Genomic DNA, 18,053 nt, shown 5'->3' on the forward strand with positions numbered 1-18,053 from the left:
AGCAGATTGGGCTGCTGCCTGTGATGAGGAGGATATTACATTTATAAATTTTAAATCGGAGCTCGGACAATGTGCTGAGAACAGAAATTGGATGGTTTGACTGTTCACCGTATTGATACTTAAATGTGATTTCTGGGTAGTAGTAATAGTAATTATTGCAGTAATATGTAAAAAACACGTTGGGGTAGGAAATCATATAATTCATGACATTTAACAGCAGATTTAAGTGTATAAATTACTCCCCCAGTCTCTGCTTACTATTAAATAATAGTCACATAATTTATTTCCCTCTGTGTTTAAATGCCCAGTTGTGCAAGTGATATTCATTCAGAAAGCTTGTTTTTATACACTAGAATTCTGCAGAGGCAAAGTTTATATATAATCTATAAAGTAGACACTTGTGCATATGTATAGAGTGGCATAAGTGGCTCCTGTTTTGTAATTCTGTTACTCTGATTATTTTTAGATTTTGTTTGTCTCAAATGTGTGGCCTATAGGAACCACAGCTACAAACCTAAAAGGCTGGAAAGTGGACAAGGGTTCACACTCTGGCAGCTCTGCTGTTGCAAATTAAAAGTGTGTTGTGGTCAGGAAATGAAAGCTACAATGTCTCTTTTGAACAAGTCGTTTATCAAGAGAAACATCTATCAGGGACTGCCTTGTCACATTGATCCTCTAAAAGTTAGGTCCGAGGTGGAAGCTGCTTTGATGTTTTTGATCCTAAATTTAATACAACGGGAAAAAAAAAGCAAGGATATTTTGACCAGAATAGATTTAAAAAAATGTTTCCTGGGACCAACAAGATCTATTTATTAGTATTGTACTATGTGTGAAGTTTTTTGGACATAACAGTTGAAAGGCTTAAGAGGAAACCCCAACCTTTATAAATTGACAGTTGTTCAAATACATATTTATAGTACATTCAGTTATGGCCACATTCTTGGTTCACATGGACATTTTGAAAATGATTGTTTTAAAGGGAAAATTATTTTGAAACAGTGTCTTAGAACAATATACAGAGAACCAGAGTTTTCATTCACTCAGATTGCAGAGTGGCTCTCTTCTCTTCGTGTTGCCTTTTAGTTCTGTATTTCTGTTTCACTTCTTCATTACATGTGTGACATAATAGCTTTTAGTGGGGGAAGAAACATTTTTTCCTATGAAAACCATTTCCCAAAACATGCTTGCTCACATCATCTTTATTGTTTATTAACTGTGTATGTGGATCATCATCAATATAAACTATAGGAACTCAAGTCTTTCAGAATTTCAGCTTAAAAATATAGGTAGGTAGCAGATTAAATATGCCATGTATTCTTAAATACTGAATATGTTGCATGCATTATTCAAATTTTAAACGGTATTATTAAGAAAATGACCAACTTAAAAAAATTTTTTTTTTTCGTGAAAGCAGTTAAAAGCAGCTTGTTTCATTTTGGGAGGCAAAGCTAGGAGAGAGGTGTGCCTTCTTTGAAATAGAGTTTTTGGATACTTGTCTTTTACTGCTGGTGGCTACTTGCTATTTCACATGGGTCTATCAACAACTAGGCTGATGGATCACAAAGAGTGTGGTGGGAGTTTTGGGAAGTATAATACTTGCTAATTAATCATGTCTGAAATGAAAGAATCATAGCAGGGTAATAAAGTCTCGTTGTTTTCCTGGAAGAGGGTAAGACTTCTGTTTGGAAGCTGTATGTGTGAGTTGACTTTCTTTTTTCTTCTCCTAAAAAGACAGTTTATAGGGTCACTTTAGAATTATTTCAGGAACCGTCTTTTTTGAAAATGTAATATTTTTCTTTTTCCTGACTGTACCAAATCAGTGAAATTCTTAAAAATGTCTCTGAGTGAAAACATAGAGTTTTTTCCTCAGTTATATTAAAGACTCCTGCGGTTGAGTTTCCAGTACTTTTTTTTTTTTTTACCATAAATAGAAAATCTTTCTGTTGTTTTTATTCATGTCAGGCAGGAACTTTGGAGGCTGGTACTTCTGATAGGCATACAAGAGAGCAAAATTTTTGTTAATTACTTTTAGCTAGTACAAGAGTATGACCAGAGGGGAGAAAGGGAGTAGTACTTCCAAGAATCTAGAGATCGTCTGTATTATAACTTGACGTTTCTAAGGTAGTTTAAAATATTAGCCACCTGAAAAAAAAGCAGATGAGCAGTATCATTATAGGTAAATTCTTTTTTTCCTGAGCTTTGGCATGTCACCTTTTAGAATTTAGTATTTTGCTTAGTTTACGCATGGGGACAGATCCTGAAAGTTTGTGTCTGCAACATTTTTCAGAATTTTCATCTCAAGGTGAAGACGGCTATGCTAATAATTCCCTGTTTTTGGCTGTGAGTGTTTGGATGCCTTGAATGATTGCCTAATTAAGTAATCAGTTTTAATGGTCCAAAATCAGCAGAATTGCTAGGTGTATTTGAAACAATTGCAGGCTTTTATGTTTTGTACTTTCTAGTTTGTTCTTAGAACCTTGGTTTGATAAAAATGTTTGCTGTTTTGCTTTTGATATTCTTGAGTACAAATTTCATGTACCTCTTTTGTAAAGTACATTTATTTTTGTAGAGGTAATAATTTTAATTACCAGGAATTTAAATCGATTTATAAATTTTTGATTGGGAGAAATTGTTCTGCAGACATTTGTGTGAAATACTGACGTATGCTACTGATCGATAAGATGTGATTAATCAGCATATCTGCTTTTTAAGCTTTGGTCACTGATAAACTAGAATAAACAAATGGCACAGAAAACAATGCAATTTTTTTCTTTCAATTAAAAAAATGCAATATAAGTGTCTCTTTGGCGATATACAAGAGTTAATGTTTTAAAATCAACTGAACTTAGAAATTCTTTTGGGGTACTACTTGGAAGACTTCAAGTCCAAAAATTATTCCACCTTTCAATTAACTCTTTCTGTCTCACACACATAACAGATTATAGCTAATTGTTTTTAAAAATCTATTAAAATGAAAGACTTTTTTTTTAAAGACTGCAAATAAATCCCTCTTTAGCAAGTGCTTTTCATGGTTGGATTTTGTAATTTTCTTCCTTCTTTTTCCCTAAACTTGAACTTTTATCAGCTTTTTCATTTAACTTATGGTAGAAATTTCAAGCCTAGCTGCTTTGAAACATGATTGCTGATTACTGATCCTTTTGATATTTTTGATGTTATCATTTAAATGGCCGTTGTACTTGAGGGATGCTTACTGCAAGAAATGCAGATAGTGGAAATAAAAGGTAGGCAAGAATATGATAAAAATAAATTGTACTGATAAGTTGAAAGCAAATCAAAAGCAGGTGGGTATGCAAAGTTTCCTCAGGGCAGCCGCACAGCTGCCAGCTCAGGAGCTCTGCCTCAGCACAGCACAGGAGTGCGCCGTACCTGTTGAGGACAGTCTTAGTTAGGAGACTGAGGAGGCAGAAGAGATAGGTGATCAGAAACCGTCCAGACATGAGATATCGTATGGCAGTTTCTGTTAATAATATTTACATACGTTATGTAACAAATCTGCTTGTTGTCTTGATACTTGAATATTGACACTGTACTTAACATTGCACATGGTGGGCTGTGCTTTCAGAGTATATTAGAAGCAGTGAATTCAAAGGAGAATTTCAATGCAGAAGTATTTACGTTGAGTATATGTATAAATGGATACGTTTGCTTATATTTGAGCTGCTATGACATTCACAAAGCATTGACAGCATTACTCCTTGCAATCATTTTTGAAACTGATACATCTTGAAAGTAGAAATGCACGATTTATCATATGAAGGCCCAAGGTTAAACTTTTTTTACCCTGCAACCTGGCTTCAGTATTTATACTTTTAAGTTGGGAAATCTTTTTTAGAAAGTATTTTTTAAGTAAGATTGGAAAGTTTGCTTCTTGTTAGGATTTTGTTCTTATTTTCATATGAGTAAGTGATATATAACTTACAAAAAGCATTTTCTTACTGTAGAAAACATAATGTAAAATACTTATAAAATTTATGTTTTCTTTTCCCCAATATCTTAACATTGAGAATACCTTTACCCAGTTCCTTATGAGTTTTTATTTCGGCTGGTAATTTATACATTTATTCCATTCCACTTGTGGATATATTTCAGGCAAGAGAACAGAAACTGAATTTTACTTTACTCATCAAAAAAGAACAAAAACAAACACACACCTCCCCCCCATCTAATGTTTGCCTTATGTCAATTGGATGCTTTTTAAGCAACTGACAATTGATTAAATGCCATATACTTATGACAGTAAACTCATCTGAGAATGAGTGACCTCTACTTTCATGCTTTGGTTTTAGGAAATATTATTCATGGAAACAGTAACATTCAAAATAATAATTTTAAAATAGTATAATGTACAGCCATGGGTTTCTAGATGTTGCTGTAAACTTTTTACAATTCTTCTGATTTATGATGCTTACCGTCAGCACACATTGTCACCTTCACCTAGGGCTGGCTACATAATTTCTGGGCTTGGTGCAAAATTAAAATGTGGGGCACCTTGTTCAAAAATTATTAAGAGTTCAAGACAGCAAGAGCAGAAGATTAAACCAAGTGCAGGGCCCTTCCCTGTGGGAGACCTATGGGCCTGTCCAGGTCGCAGGGCAATGAAGCAGGCCCTGCCTTCATTACCCACAAACCTTGTGGAAGTCACTGGGTTTCCTACGTGGAGACTTGACTAGTCCACAGTGATTCCACGTGCCTCTGCCTAAAGAGATGCTAGTGGTTGTTGAGTAAGAGCCTCGGTGGGAAAATTGGACCATTAGGTATCTTCTGCTCTTTCTATACGTGAACTGGTGACTGAAATCTTTGCCTTTATCTTACGTTGCCTTTTGCCTGATGTGCTCCCATATATCACCTGAATTTTTGTGCAGATATTCTTAAAAGCAACTCTGTTTTGTAATTGTTTGCAGGCAGCTACATACTTAAATATGTATTCCCCAGGCACAGAACGATTAGGGTGGGAGGATTTTAGTAAGATTTGAAACAAGAGCCTGAGAGTTTCTCTGTTGATTTGTACCGCTATGCCACCTAAGTTTCAAGCACAAGTGAAATAAGTATTTTTAATGTAGAATCTTAAGTTATCTAAAAATATAGAAAATTCTGACCATTGAGAAATAAAAGCACAACTCATTGAGTCAGGGAAGATGGGCAAACACAAAAATAATTACCTTGTTATAGTAGCAGCGATATTGGTATTTTGACATTAGGAAGTGGCATTGTAGCTGTATAAACATGTGGTGACAGCTGTGTTAAAGATGAAAAGTAACTCTTGCAGTAACATTAACTTTGCAGGATGTTATATTCAAACGGTGAACTTAAACCAGAACAATCCCCTTCCCCCTGAAATATGTAGTCACCATCTGTGACTCCTTTCCGCCTTGGTTTGAACAGTCTACTTGATGGGTGGATAAAACGTTTACATTGTTGCTTCCCAAGATACTTCTCAATGAGATCAAGCTTCAAATTGAGAACCCTAAAACTAAATTTTGAAGTCAAGCGGCTTTTTCAGATACGATGGAATGTCCAGCAAGTAATGGATCTGAGTGTACTTGAAGTTGCACCATTTATTTTCAAAAGATATTTCCCACATCAGATGACTCTGCCAGGAAGAACAATATCAAAGAGCTCAGAAAAGTAACTATTCTTTTATGTAATCCAAGACTGATGGAGGGGAGGGAGCTTTAAAGATATTTCTGAAGAAAGAGAAAAACCTAACTTATTTTGAATGCCTCGTTAGTCTTGGTGGAGAGAAATCCTATATATGAGACCTTCTAAGAAGAAAAATCTTTGCCCTGTGTAATAAGAAGGCATTGCTCTCTCGGTTGACATGTACTTTAATGAAAGGATTGGAAATAACTATTACAACAGTGTCCCATTTAATTATAAATTCACCCCACAGTTTAGAAATCTTTTGCATTAAAGACATTGTGAATTTGAATTTTTTTAAGAGGTAGTTAGCCACAATGCATATGTTTAAATATTCTATGTTGTATAACCTATCTACAAATTCTAGTAGTATAATTTAATTTGGGAACCATCTTTTCCCACCTTACTCCTATCCTTTAGTATGTTGTGTTTTCGTATTAGTTGTTTAGCTTTAAAAAAGATTAAACTAGGAATCTGGGTAAATACGTGGCAATATTAGTGCATCCTTGTGCCCCAAAGAGCTGTTTATTTCCCTTGTATTCACTTCTCCCTTTCCATTTCAAATTGAAGTTAAGATTATAAACTCTTTCTCTTAGATCATATATCTGAATGATGCTAAATTATAAATCTTAATTAGGTATGATTCACTGATTTTAATCTTACAAGATAATTATTCTGAGTAGGATAAAAGGTTCCTTTAAGATTGAAGGCATTTTCATTACAATACCCATTTAAGATCAAACAAATACCATAAAATAAACAGAGTCCTATTAGTCTTTTAAGCTTAACAGTTAATACTTTTGGATTTAAATATGTGAAGAAATAAGGATATGAATAGGACGGTCTTACTGTTTGCACACTTTAAGTGCTTGTGATAAATTTTACTGCCAGGAATTACATGGATCTAAAAGAGTCTTTTAAGTAAAAATTACAGTTTTGATTATCTAAATGGAAGATGCTCTTGTGCACGTGCACAGATACATTTCTCTGTGAAGGTATTGATGTCAGGGACGCTTTTGGTATTTCTTTATGAGTAATTAGGTTAACGGGGTTAGTTAGAAAATGTGTCCTTTCCTGGAAAACGAAAAATTACATTCAAGCAGAAGTAAAAGAGTAGAACATAATCATGACTTTAAGTACTTAAAAAGATATTTTATGAGTCATTTTTAAAGAATAATACTCAATATGTAACTTGTTAAGAATAATAGCCATTTTTACTTTTTAAAGCACATCTGTATTAAAACTGGCTTTCCGTTCATGAGTCACAAATCTGGAGTCAATTTTCGACCCCACTTACAAAAAATATGGGTCTAATCGCCACCCCCTCTTACCATGGTGTTCCACTCCAATCGTGTTGGTATCGAGTTCTTTAAAGAGAGATCTTCGCTTGCATTATTCAGAAAATTAAGCAACATTTTTGAGGGGAATACTGATATGACCGAAATGTAGACACTGGGACCCTGCCTGGCCTGAGTCCTTGTCTGACAAACGAGAAGGACCTTTATACGCCTACAGCGCTTGTCCTTTCTATGGGAAGATTTTAAATGTACTAAGAATTGAACAGCACTTGTTCCTTCTATGGGAAGATTTTAAATGTACTAAGAATATAAGTGTTCCCTAATTGGAAAAATATGTTTTATGTAATTCTAAGAGTACCAATCAACTAATCAACTAATTTACTTATGGATGGTAAGATAGTAGGACTAAATAATCTTATTCAGAAATAGGTGTTTAGAGTAGTAGTATCTTTCTAGAGAGAGAAAAAGTCTGTACGTATGCAAAATCCCTTTTGGGATTTTTTTGTTTGTTTTCTTTTCTTTCTTTTTTTTTTTTTTTTACTGTGGGTGAAATCTCTATCAATAATGTTTAGGCTGTAAAAGTATTAGGAAAAAATCTAATATTGGAAGTTCTTTATTATGCTATGTACTTTTAATAAGTCCTCAATGAGTGCATACAATGCACTAATACTTGTTTTGTTTGTTTTTTGATTTGTGTCTTGTTTTATTTTGTTGTAGCATCAAGTTAAAAAGACCTTACAGGAAACTATTTTGTATTGTTTATTTTTAAAAATACTCAGAATAGTACAACCTGTGGTATAGGTTTGTTTATAATGATGAGCAAAAAGCCCCAATTTTACCCCAATATAATTCCGTTTCCTTGAAATCTACGCTACTATATCAAAATGCCACTACTACTAAGCTACAATTTAGGAGGTGTTGCTGGTGTATAATTGTAATGCACATGTGTACCTAAATACATATTTTTAAAATATTTATCTATAAATTCTACTAGCCAACTTTGCAGGTGTCCTTGTGCTTGGGGCCAGTGGGGGAATGGTTTTCTATCTGTTTTGCTGTTTGCAAACTCACCAGAAACCTTGCTGTCTCATCCATCTTCCTGCTCTTGGAATTCATTCTTACCCATACCTGTGTACTGTTTTGAGGGACTGAGATTTTTTTCTCTTTCTTTTTTTTTTTTCTTTCTAGTATTTATCTGTAGGGTTGTTTATTACTTGATCAGATGGAAAAATCAAATTTCACTTGAGCCACTGGAATATGATATTTAGATCATGAGGAGGTAGCTTGAATTAATTTAGAGGTTATTGGGCTGTGTACTAGGAGGAAAGTGTAGCAGCATTTTTCGGCATGGACAGAGGGTGAAAGACCACTTGTAGGAATGAGGAAAAAGCTAAAGGCAAAAAAAATTAGGGATGTTGTTAAGGAAACTAAGGGTGAGGGCTGTTTTCGTGTAGCTGTTGCTAAAAATGAGGTTGGCAATTTAAAAAATCAAATCCTAATATAATTATGTGAGAAAACCTCATTTGTTAGGAATTAGTGACTAGTACACATTGATTAGCACACAGCACTATCTAAACAAATTATGTTCTTCTTTTTTAAAATGGCAAGTTCTATACCAAATCTTGGATGTATGGGATTTGTGATAACCCAAATTAAAAGAACTATACCCGCTTTTCTTCCTTATAATTTTAAAAAAGTGTAAAAAATACACATGCCTTTAAAGATGATTCATATTACTCTTAGACTCTTCTCCTTCACATACTCAATTTGGTTATGTCTCACATGAAGTTATGGAAGAACATCTACTGAGGATTAGGGTATATCTTTATTAAGACTTCTTTTTGGGAAACAGTGAGTTTATTGTCATAGAAGTCAAGTCATTAAAGTAGATAGATATATGATTTAATTTGATTTGAGCATAGTTTGATGATAAATTCTGTATCTACCCTGTAAATGCTAGCTGTATGTTAATGACCAAAACCAAACCAAACCAAACAAAATTTGTCAAAGCCTCACCTCAGACCAGTTAGATGGAAGTTTTGGGGGATAACCAATTCCTTTTTCTTTTTCTACCCCAGTGATTCTAATGTAAAGTTAGGATTGAGAATCACTTCACTGAACCAAAAATTTATACATTTCATGAGCTCTTAAATTTTTTGCTTTAAGTTTTAATTTTAAGAACTTCATTCTTCCTGGTTTGAAGTCACAAAAATAGAGACATCTATTTAGAATTGAATACACTCATGATATGTACTAGAGATAGTTCACTATCTGGCTGAAGTTCAACAACAATCTATGAAGAATTTTAGGGACATTGCCACCATGCTGGTAAGAGTACCTCAGGAAAGTGACAATGCTGACAGCAGCAGACGCCAACAGTCTATCATATTTGTGACCTTGGGTAAGTCCTTCAGCCTCTTTGAACCTCAAAGGAGGGTTCATCCAATGACTCTTAAGAATTTTTTCCAGTTCTATATAATTCATGATTGCTTGGTCATCGACTAGTGAGCTTGAGTCACTTGGAACCTTGCTGGTGGCCAATGGCTGAGTGATTTTTTGTTTCTTTTTAAGAAACTCCAGAAATTGTCTTGGAAATAATGAAGGGAGCTCAAGGACGATTTATCACTTTGTTAAGCCCTTCAGGAGGGATGGTAACCAGTCATTAAATATGCTTACTAATTGGTTACAAGCAAATGTGTCAGCAATTCTAATACCTTGAGAGTTGACGAGTATTAGTTAGCCAGTGCTTTCTCCCTGTAAGAGATATAAATAGACTGACAAGCAGATTAACTTAAGTAGTAATGGATTTAGGGACTTCAGATCTCTTTTAAAATATGTCAAAATTATAGATCAGTATGAAAGTTGGATGTTTATCATACTGGAAGCAACTCCATCTTTTTTAAATTTTATCCCTAACTAATCTTTGTTCATCTTCTTTTTACCGCCTGGAATGCTCTTCTCCTCCACCTGTCGAAAACCTACCAGGACTTTGACATCTAGCTCAAATGTTGCATCATCTATGAAAACTTCCTGAGCCACCCTAATGAGGATCCATTTCAACGTCTGCTTGATATTCCTTAATCACTTAAAAAATCTCCTTTCAATCATTTGCCATCATTTTTCTTCCTCTATAGATTGCTGGGCATTTTTGTTTCTCATTTATGAAATTGTAAACTCCTGAGAGCAGACTACATGTGATTCATTTTTTATTTTTAATCTCCTCAACGTGTGTATACAGAGCAGGACCTATATAGTAGGTGTTCAATAAATGTTTGGTGAAATGAATCAATAGAAATGTAGGAGGCTGTCACTTGGTTCATCTTTTATTAATCTTACTTTAAAAAACTAGAAGATGCTTTTAAAAGTACTTAAAGAACAGATATATTAACATTGTGTATTTCGTTAAAAAATGAAATTTCTGGGCTTCCCAGGTGGCGCAGTGGTTGAGAGTCCGCCTGCCGATGCGGGGGATGTGGGTTCGTGCCCCGGTCCGGGAAGATCCCACATGCCGCGGAGCGGCTGGGACCGTGAGCCATGGCCGCTGAGCCAGCGCGTCCGGAGCCTGTGCTCTGCAATGCCGCAACACTAAGAGGCCCGCGTACCGCAAAAAAAAAAATGAAATGTCTGTATTCTTTAATTACTAAAGAAAGACTTTACAATCTTCTTACATTTCTGAAAGAAAAGTTTTATAATTATATACCTAAGAAAGGGCTTACAGTTATTTATTCTATTTTCTCCTATATCTCTGGGTAGGAGAGCATTTAAACTATTTTATAAAAACAGAACAGAACATTATAATGTATCTTTAACAAAACTCTGTAACCTATTTCGATTACAGGCAGTAACACATGGCTTCAAATCACTATGCTTTACATATTTAAATATTTTTTTCCTTTTGTTTTTGCAGTTACAAAAATTCAAGGGTATAGAATCATAAAACATTAGATGTGGAGACTTCCAAATCAACTTCTTGACAACATAGGGTTGATTGACACTTGGTTATTCAGCCTTCGGTTGAACATGGGAAATCAGCATATCCAAAGGCATTTCTTTGTATTTTTGTCCTTTCTCTGATAAATAGGCAGTGTGCAAATATGTGCCTGGTGGTACTCAAAACATTTCCTTGGGAACATGATGGTACTTAGGGTGATAAGAAGTAAGATGCAAACTAGCTGATCTATAGTTGATATGATAACTTTCATTGACTCTGTAGTTTGTGAATGTCTTTGGTTAACACTTTAATTGACATACTTTTGTTTCGTATTTAATGTCTGACACTATTCATTTATTTTGTATTAAGTACTGGGCAGTAAACAATTTAGCTGGGGTTACACCCAGTGACCCTATCTTCTAGTGGTTCAAATGCGTCACCCGCTCAGTTTGTGTGTTAGTGGAAGGGTCAGTTTCTTTCTTAAACCTGTCACTAATGTTACAGCATATAGCATTACAAAATTTTCTAAGGGAAATTTAGTTTGAGCAAATGTTGAAATTGTAATGTGTTAGTCAACAATATTTTACAAAGTTTCTGTTTTATATTTGTGTATTTGAACCTAAAGATAGATGTACTAGAGAAAAGCACTTGTTCACATTGCTTCATGAAAGAACACAGAAAAAACAAAGACTCTATTCTCATTCTTCTAAAAACACAATTTTACTAAGGAAACCTATAACCTTTACTGAAAGCTCACTGGTTTTCTTCCAATTTGGTCTCTTCAAATCTGAAAAGTTCTAGATGCTATCTTACTACTTCATATTGAAATCTAGGTTGATCTCATATACTCCATGTAGAAGAAAATATCTGCAATGCTGATCATTGAACCTGAATTATTACAAAGATACACTGTTAAGTGAGCCACAGTGGACAAATGTTGTTTGGTCAGTTGCATGAAAACACTGCATCTTCAGCAAAGAGCTTCAGTACTAAAGAACTATAGTACATTAGAGGTAGAATAATAAAGATTGTGAAGCAATAGGTTAAAAGTAGCAAGAGCATTTTTGCAGTTTGACTGCAACAATCTATTTAGTTCCTTTGTTAAATTAGCTTTTCTGGTTTTCTGGAAACCAGTACTCTTCAAGCAAGTTAAAATTGCTTAACTATAAGTTGAAATCCATGAGATTGAGAGTAACGACTATGAATTGTAAAGCCATAATAATGATGGCTTGCCAACAACCAGACTAAATCAAGGGAGGATTTAAAAGACATAGGTTTAAAATTCTACCTGATTATAATCAGGAAGTTGGGGGGTTTGAAAGTAAATAAATAAAAATATCCACGCAGATTCCTCACACCTAAAATATCAGCTATTCTTCCTTTAGTTCTCTCGTAGAAAAAAGTAGGGTGATTCCCCAGAGAGGGTAGTCATGTAAGTAGGTGGTCACTGAAGATGAGCCATGGTTAAAAGCCAGTGGTCAATAGTTTATTTTGTTGCTGTTCTTTTTTTTCTCTTGCCTTCATAAGCATAGCTGACAGCTGTCAGTCACTGAATTTTTTGTTAGGTCTAGACATGGCAATTCTTGAAGAATATGAAGCTATAATCGTCCTCTTGGCTTAAAATCTAAAATAAAACAAAATTATTTCAACTGAATACAGCTCTGTGTGTGTGTGTGTGTGTGTGTGTGTGTGTGTGTGTGTGTATGCATTCAGAAGAGAAACCTATGACGCAGCTGACAGCGTCGATGGCTCTTTCATTCTGAATGGGCCAGTTAGCCGCTCCATACAGACACCATCTAAGTGAGCCAATTTAAATCTCTCCAAATTCTTAACTAAGTGGCCCAGGTCTATCTGGGAGGTGGTACTTATTTGTCCCTTAGGTGATAGATTTGGCATGATATTCAGTTGAAGACTCAGTAAACAAGATTTATGAGGAATTAGTTAAAATTGAAATTGAAAATGGATATTGAGGTATAGTTCACCCTAAAATGGCTTGGATATATGTGTCAGATGTGCATGAAGAGGATTTTTAAAAATGCATTCTTTGGATTAGAATAAAAACTAATCACAAATTAAGTCACTTAAAATTTGCTTGCCTGATATGATTATTTTCTTTGACTGACCACGCCTTCTTTTAGCACTCCCACCTTTGTCCAGGGTTCAGTTTCGTGTCATGCACATGTCCTTGAAGAAATGCAACGTCTTTCACAAGATTTTGTACGAGTGAAATCAGATACCAGTTTTTATTGCAGAACCGAGGCTACAAATGTTTCTCTTTAAAGACATTTTTAATAGAAACAGTAAGGTATAAATCATTTAAGCAATTACCTGGACATTGTGGAAATGGGGCTTGGCTTGTTCTGTAGCCCCAGATGTTTCCAGATTCTAGTAATAACCCAGCCCAGATATTTACAGCTTAATTTTCTGTGCATGTGCACTTGTCCACAAATGGCTCCTATTTCCCATGTTTCTGTTGGACAACTGGGCCACTTAGAGGTAAGGAAAGTGATCTCAGCGTGGGTGATGACAAACAATGGTTATAATAAGTTGCTTCTAGAAACTTTGATCACTTAAAAAAAATAGAGAGGCTAATTCTTAGAGGATTTTATACTAAGAAATAAATTATTAAATGGCATTTTCCTTTATGGATGAGGGTGGGGGAAATAACGTCTCCCCATCCCTCAAAATTATATTTAGCCTTGATCTACTATGTGATAGAAGTCATTTTTTTTTAATGTGTCTTCTGGCACTGGTTGGGTTATCATGCAGGCTGCTAGTTTTCTTTGCATCACTGCTCCACAGTTTCCCTTGTTCTTACTAGAAACTAAACAAATGGAAAATAATGATTGGTAACCATCTGCTGTGCAGAAATTTCACATATAGCAGTTAACTCTATTTTATAAAACAAGACCAAATGAGTGAATTATACTGTTGCCAGTAAATAGCAACATGCAGTAGAGCGTTCCTTTGGACAAAGCAAGAGCATAGGGAGCCAGCATTTATTATGGGAAGTCAGTTGGGTGGGCTCTGGGGCTGAATGTGGCCCGGATGTTTATATGTGTATGTGTGTGTATGTGTGTCTGTGTGTGTACTGCATGTGTGAAGAGAATGGTGGTTTCCTCTCTACCTGTTCCTTGTGTCTCCATTCTCACCCCCAGATTTCCAATCAGGTAACTCGGAGTAATGTAGATGCAAATAAATCAGTTCAGTCACATCTTCCTCTATCTTTTTATTTGCTTAAAAAAGGAAGTCAGAATCCATAAAGCCATACAGAATAAAGATTTGTAAAAGTATGTAGGCTTCAGATCAGAATCCTGTTTTTTCCTAAGCCGTACATATTATAATGAATAGAGACTAGCCAATTTAGCTTTAAATCATTCTCTGGTCTTATCCCCTGCCTAAAGAATACTGGAAATTAGATTGAGTATATGTCCAAAAGATATTGACAGGCAATGATTATTCATATAGTTGCTACTGAAGTGTGCATGCTATACTGAGGGAGGACATATAATGGAATAGACAGAAGTAAGTGGTTACAAAGAATTTATTCAAATGGACCAGGTATAAGACCTGATTTTATAGTTGTCCATATAATCAATCAGTTTCTTTCTCTCCCCCTCTCTATATCTGTAAAATCTGTTTAGTATATCAATGTACTTAGACATTCAAAACATACATGTTCTCTCTAACTTTCACTTATTCGATACTAGGATTTTGCCATACAGCAAGAAAAGTTGTTTAAAATGGGCAGTATATTGAGTTCAAAGGACCCATACAGTTCATAAATTCTCTGGTGTCTACTGGATTTTTCATCAGGGAGACTTCCAATAAAAATGATCTATTTTAGAAATAATATTGTTTAGTAGGTTGAAATGTGGTGTAATAAAATTAGACCTTCAGTCTTCTAAAGTTACTACTTAGATGGCACCCTTGGGATGGTAAAATGGCTGTATAAGCAGATGAATCAGACAGTTCCACTGATGGGTACATTTGTCAGTCTCTGTTACAGATATAATATATTCTTATATCTGTAATCCTGACACTGTTACATCCAAATGAAATCAACATGAGGTTGTCATCTTTAAGCAAATATGTTAAGTGTTGTCTTTTGTGCTTTGGATTTGAAAGAAAGGGGCCCAGGGGAGGCCGCATCATGCAAATGGAACAAATCCCATTTCTTCTGAGCTGTGCTGTTTTCCCCTCCATGGCAGCTGGCTGTGTTATCTTTGTGTGTTTCTCTGAGCGCTGACAATTCTTTCAGTGATCTAAGTTAGGGCACATTAGAAAGTGGAAGCAGCTGTCTGTCGCTATACTGAGAGACGTGTTTGCTCTACTGCAAAGATGAAGGACCATGAATCCTTGACACACTCCCCCCGCTCCCCCTGTACTTTCCACCATGATCAACATTCAGACGCACAGATTGTCTGCTTGGACAGTTTTTTGTTCTGACTGACAGCATCTGGCATAGATAAATTTAAAAATACATAGCATGCCATGCTTGGAATTGGAACATCCCTTCTTTATTAATCTTCTCATTTAAACCATTCATTTACATTTCAAGAAAGGTTACAGCTTGATATGGTTGAAACGTTGATTTTTAAATGAATAACCTTCTAATGAAATGTCTTGAATGAGTACCAAGCAGCTAGTGTTCATTAAAAATTACACCCGATTAACACAGCCTTGAAAGCCTGAGAGGAAAGGGATTTCTTATTGTTTTAATCCACAGTGCAATCGGTGTTTACCTTTCTGGCACAAAGCGAATAGAAATGATGCCTGTACTCGCAACACTTCTGATATTGAACACAACTATGATATCACCCTTAAGCTGACAGAACACTTGGCCTTGTTTAATCAGCTTTCTCTTCCTCAGAAAACCCCCAGAGTGTTAAAAAAATTTTAAACGTCACCAAAATCTGCCGTGTTCAGATCCTCTCTTTCTCCATGTCCCACCCTCTCCCCACCCCAAAATACTATGTCTCTATGCCCAAATCAGAAAAAAAAAGGCTGATATATTTTCAGATGGAAAAGTGGTACAAAACGCTTTTAGATTAAACATTCCCTCTGACCCCAGGATGGTGGATATACATTTGTTTGTCTGCATTACTTTAGTGATAAAACATAACAGTGCAAAAATTGCCCTCTTTCTCTGCCTCACGTAACTCCCCCATACATACTCACATTTCTTATCCATTTTCAATTCCACAGCCAACCTTAGCAACATGCTTGTCTAGCATTTATGTAAAAATAATATGAAAAGTGGCCATATCAGTCAGTCTGTGGACTTTGAGTCCAGAGGACGGGGGGTGGGATGTGGGGGAAGGAATCCTCCTTTTATCCTACATTTTAGACTTCTCATATCACTGCAGATTTCAGCTATAACTACTCAACCGCAAGTGTGGCTGCAATAGTTCTAAGGGGTGTATGGAGGGAGGGGTGGTACAGAATTTTATATATATATATATATATATATATATATTTTAGAAAGGAACTGTTCAGGTGCTAGGTAGTAAATATGTAAAGCAAGCACACTGGTTAACTTGGAAGAATGGGCTTCAGAGAGAAGTTCAATTAACAGTTGTAGGCAGAAGAGGTGATGTATGTATTCAGCATGTGTAAGAGGTCATTTGCTTTAGGATAAATTTTGACGAATTTGAGAGAAATAGATGCTGAAATAAAAATGAAAATGGATTACAGCTTCATATCAAAGGCACTTTTACATTCTTTAATATAAGAAGGGAAAATGACACATTTTTACTCCATGGATTATATATTATTTTAAAATTTTGCTATTTTGTGTTTTGTGAACTTGTTTCATTTAAACTGTTTATCTAAACAAAATAAATCTTGGAAGTTAATGTTATCTTTGAATCTGGAATCAGTTTATTGCTTCACCCCTCAACCCAGACCTGGGCTCTAGAAATTTAGGGTAGACACTGTTTGGTTTTTGTTTTTCTGTTCTTTCTTTCTTTTTCTTTTCTTTTTTTGCAAGAAGCTAATGGCAGGGAATCAGATCAGAGTAGATCTGGTTCCAGCATTTTGATTGCCAGTTAATGTTTTATAATCAACATTTTAAATATAAATTACTTCATTTGTTATTTTCCATTTTGATTTTTTTTAATGACCAGGTTTTAAAGGTGGCCATTGTGCATCTGTGAGCAAACTGGGAATGGGTTAGAATACACAATTCCCTCGTGTGAAAAGCCAGGTTTAGCAGTAATGCTTTTAATCTGGACTTGTAGGGGATTCAGAAGCATCCACAGATCTGCTCCAGTAATTATCATACCCCAAGTGGCACTGGAAGAGACATTTGCCTAAAAACTTGATGTCTTCATTACGCTGTTTACATTTTAATTAGAAACATGAAAATTACTGATTCATACAGACAACTGCAGTTTAAGTGGTTTCGTTCACCATCCAATAAATATAAAAAAAAAAAACTCACCACAGTTGGCATAAATAGTTTACTAGGAATCATTCATGGGAATAATGTGTTGGCACTATAAGCCGCTTAAAATATGTTTTTATTTTACCAGAGGTAGAATTTGCATATAAATTAGAGAATGGCATTTTAAGTTGACAGTCATTTATGCAGAATACCACCCACATGCAAATATATGTATGGGTGGGTGTGTATACTTTCTGTGAGTTTATACAGTTTTACAGTATTGTGGATGTGCACATGTACACGTCAGCCTAGTCGATCAGTTTTTTAAATGCACGTCCTCTTTTAAAATCCACTCAGAAATGCTGTGGGTGTTCTAAATATGCCCATCCACAAACACATCTTTTGTCTGTTGGGCAATGGCAACTTTGCATTAAGGAAAAATGTTTATTTCTTGTATGCATATGTCTCAAAAAGGAGTTGCTGTTGCATTTGCTCCTTCCTTCCCTTTCCTCTCTTTTCCATTCTCCCGTAACTTTTGCATGTAGCTGTCAATGCTGCTACCCTAAAATCGCTCCCACTCAGAGCGGCTGGACTGAAGCAGGGTGGCTGTCAGAGTCCATTCCTGAGTCAGCAGCACGCCCATTGCCTGAATCTTGCGACAGTCACTCATCCAGTTTTCCCCTCCCCAGGGGACAAGCATCCTCATCAGTGAAGAGGAATGACCCTTCTGTCTGGCAGGCTCAGAATCCCGTATCTCCCCACTTCGGTGTGTGAGTTC

General features: G+C 35.5%; 1 protein-coding gene across 5 annotated transcripts in view; it reads left to right on the plus strand.

Moving 5' to 3' along the window:
* FIGN (fidgetin, microtubule severing factor) overlaps positions 1–18,053 on the plus strand; it is a 118,151-nt gene that overhangs the window by 2,572 nt on the left and 97,526 nt on the right. The window contains exon 3 of one of the 5 annotated variants that reach the window (XR_009520159.1): positions 9,942–16,312. The exons of the other annotated variants lie outside the window; for them this stretch is intronic. The gene's annotated coding sequence lies outside the window, so the exon portion shown is untranslated. Of the gene's footprint in view, positions 1–9,941; positions 16,313–18,053 lie in introns of those variants that run through there. 5 annotated transcript variants of the gene reach the window in all.

This window comes from Delphinus delphis, chromosome 7 (genome assembly GCF_949987515.2).
Source record: "Delphinus delphis chromosome 7, mDelDel1.2, whole genome shotgun sequence".
In the NCBI taxonomy this organism is placed as follows: domain Eukaryota; kingdom Metazoa; phylum Chordata; class Mammalia; order Artiodactyla; family Delphinidae; genus Delphinus; species Delphinus delphis.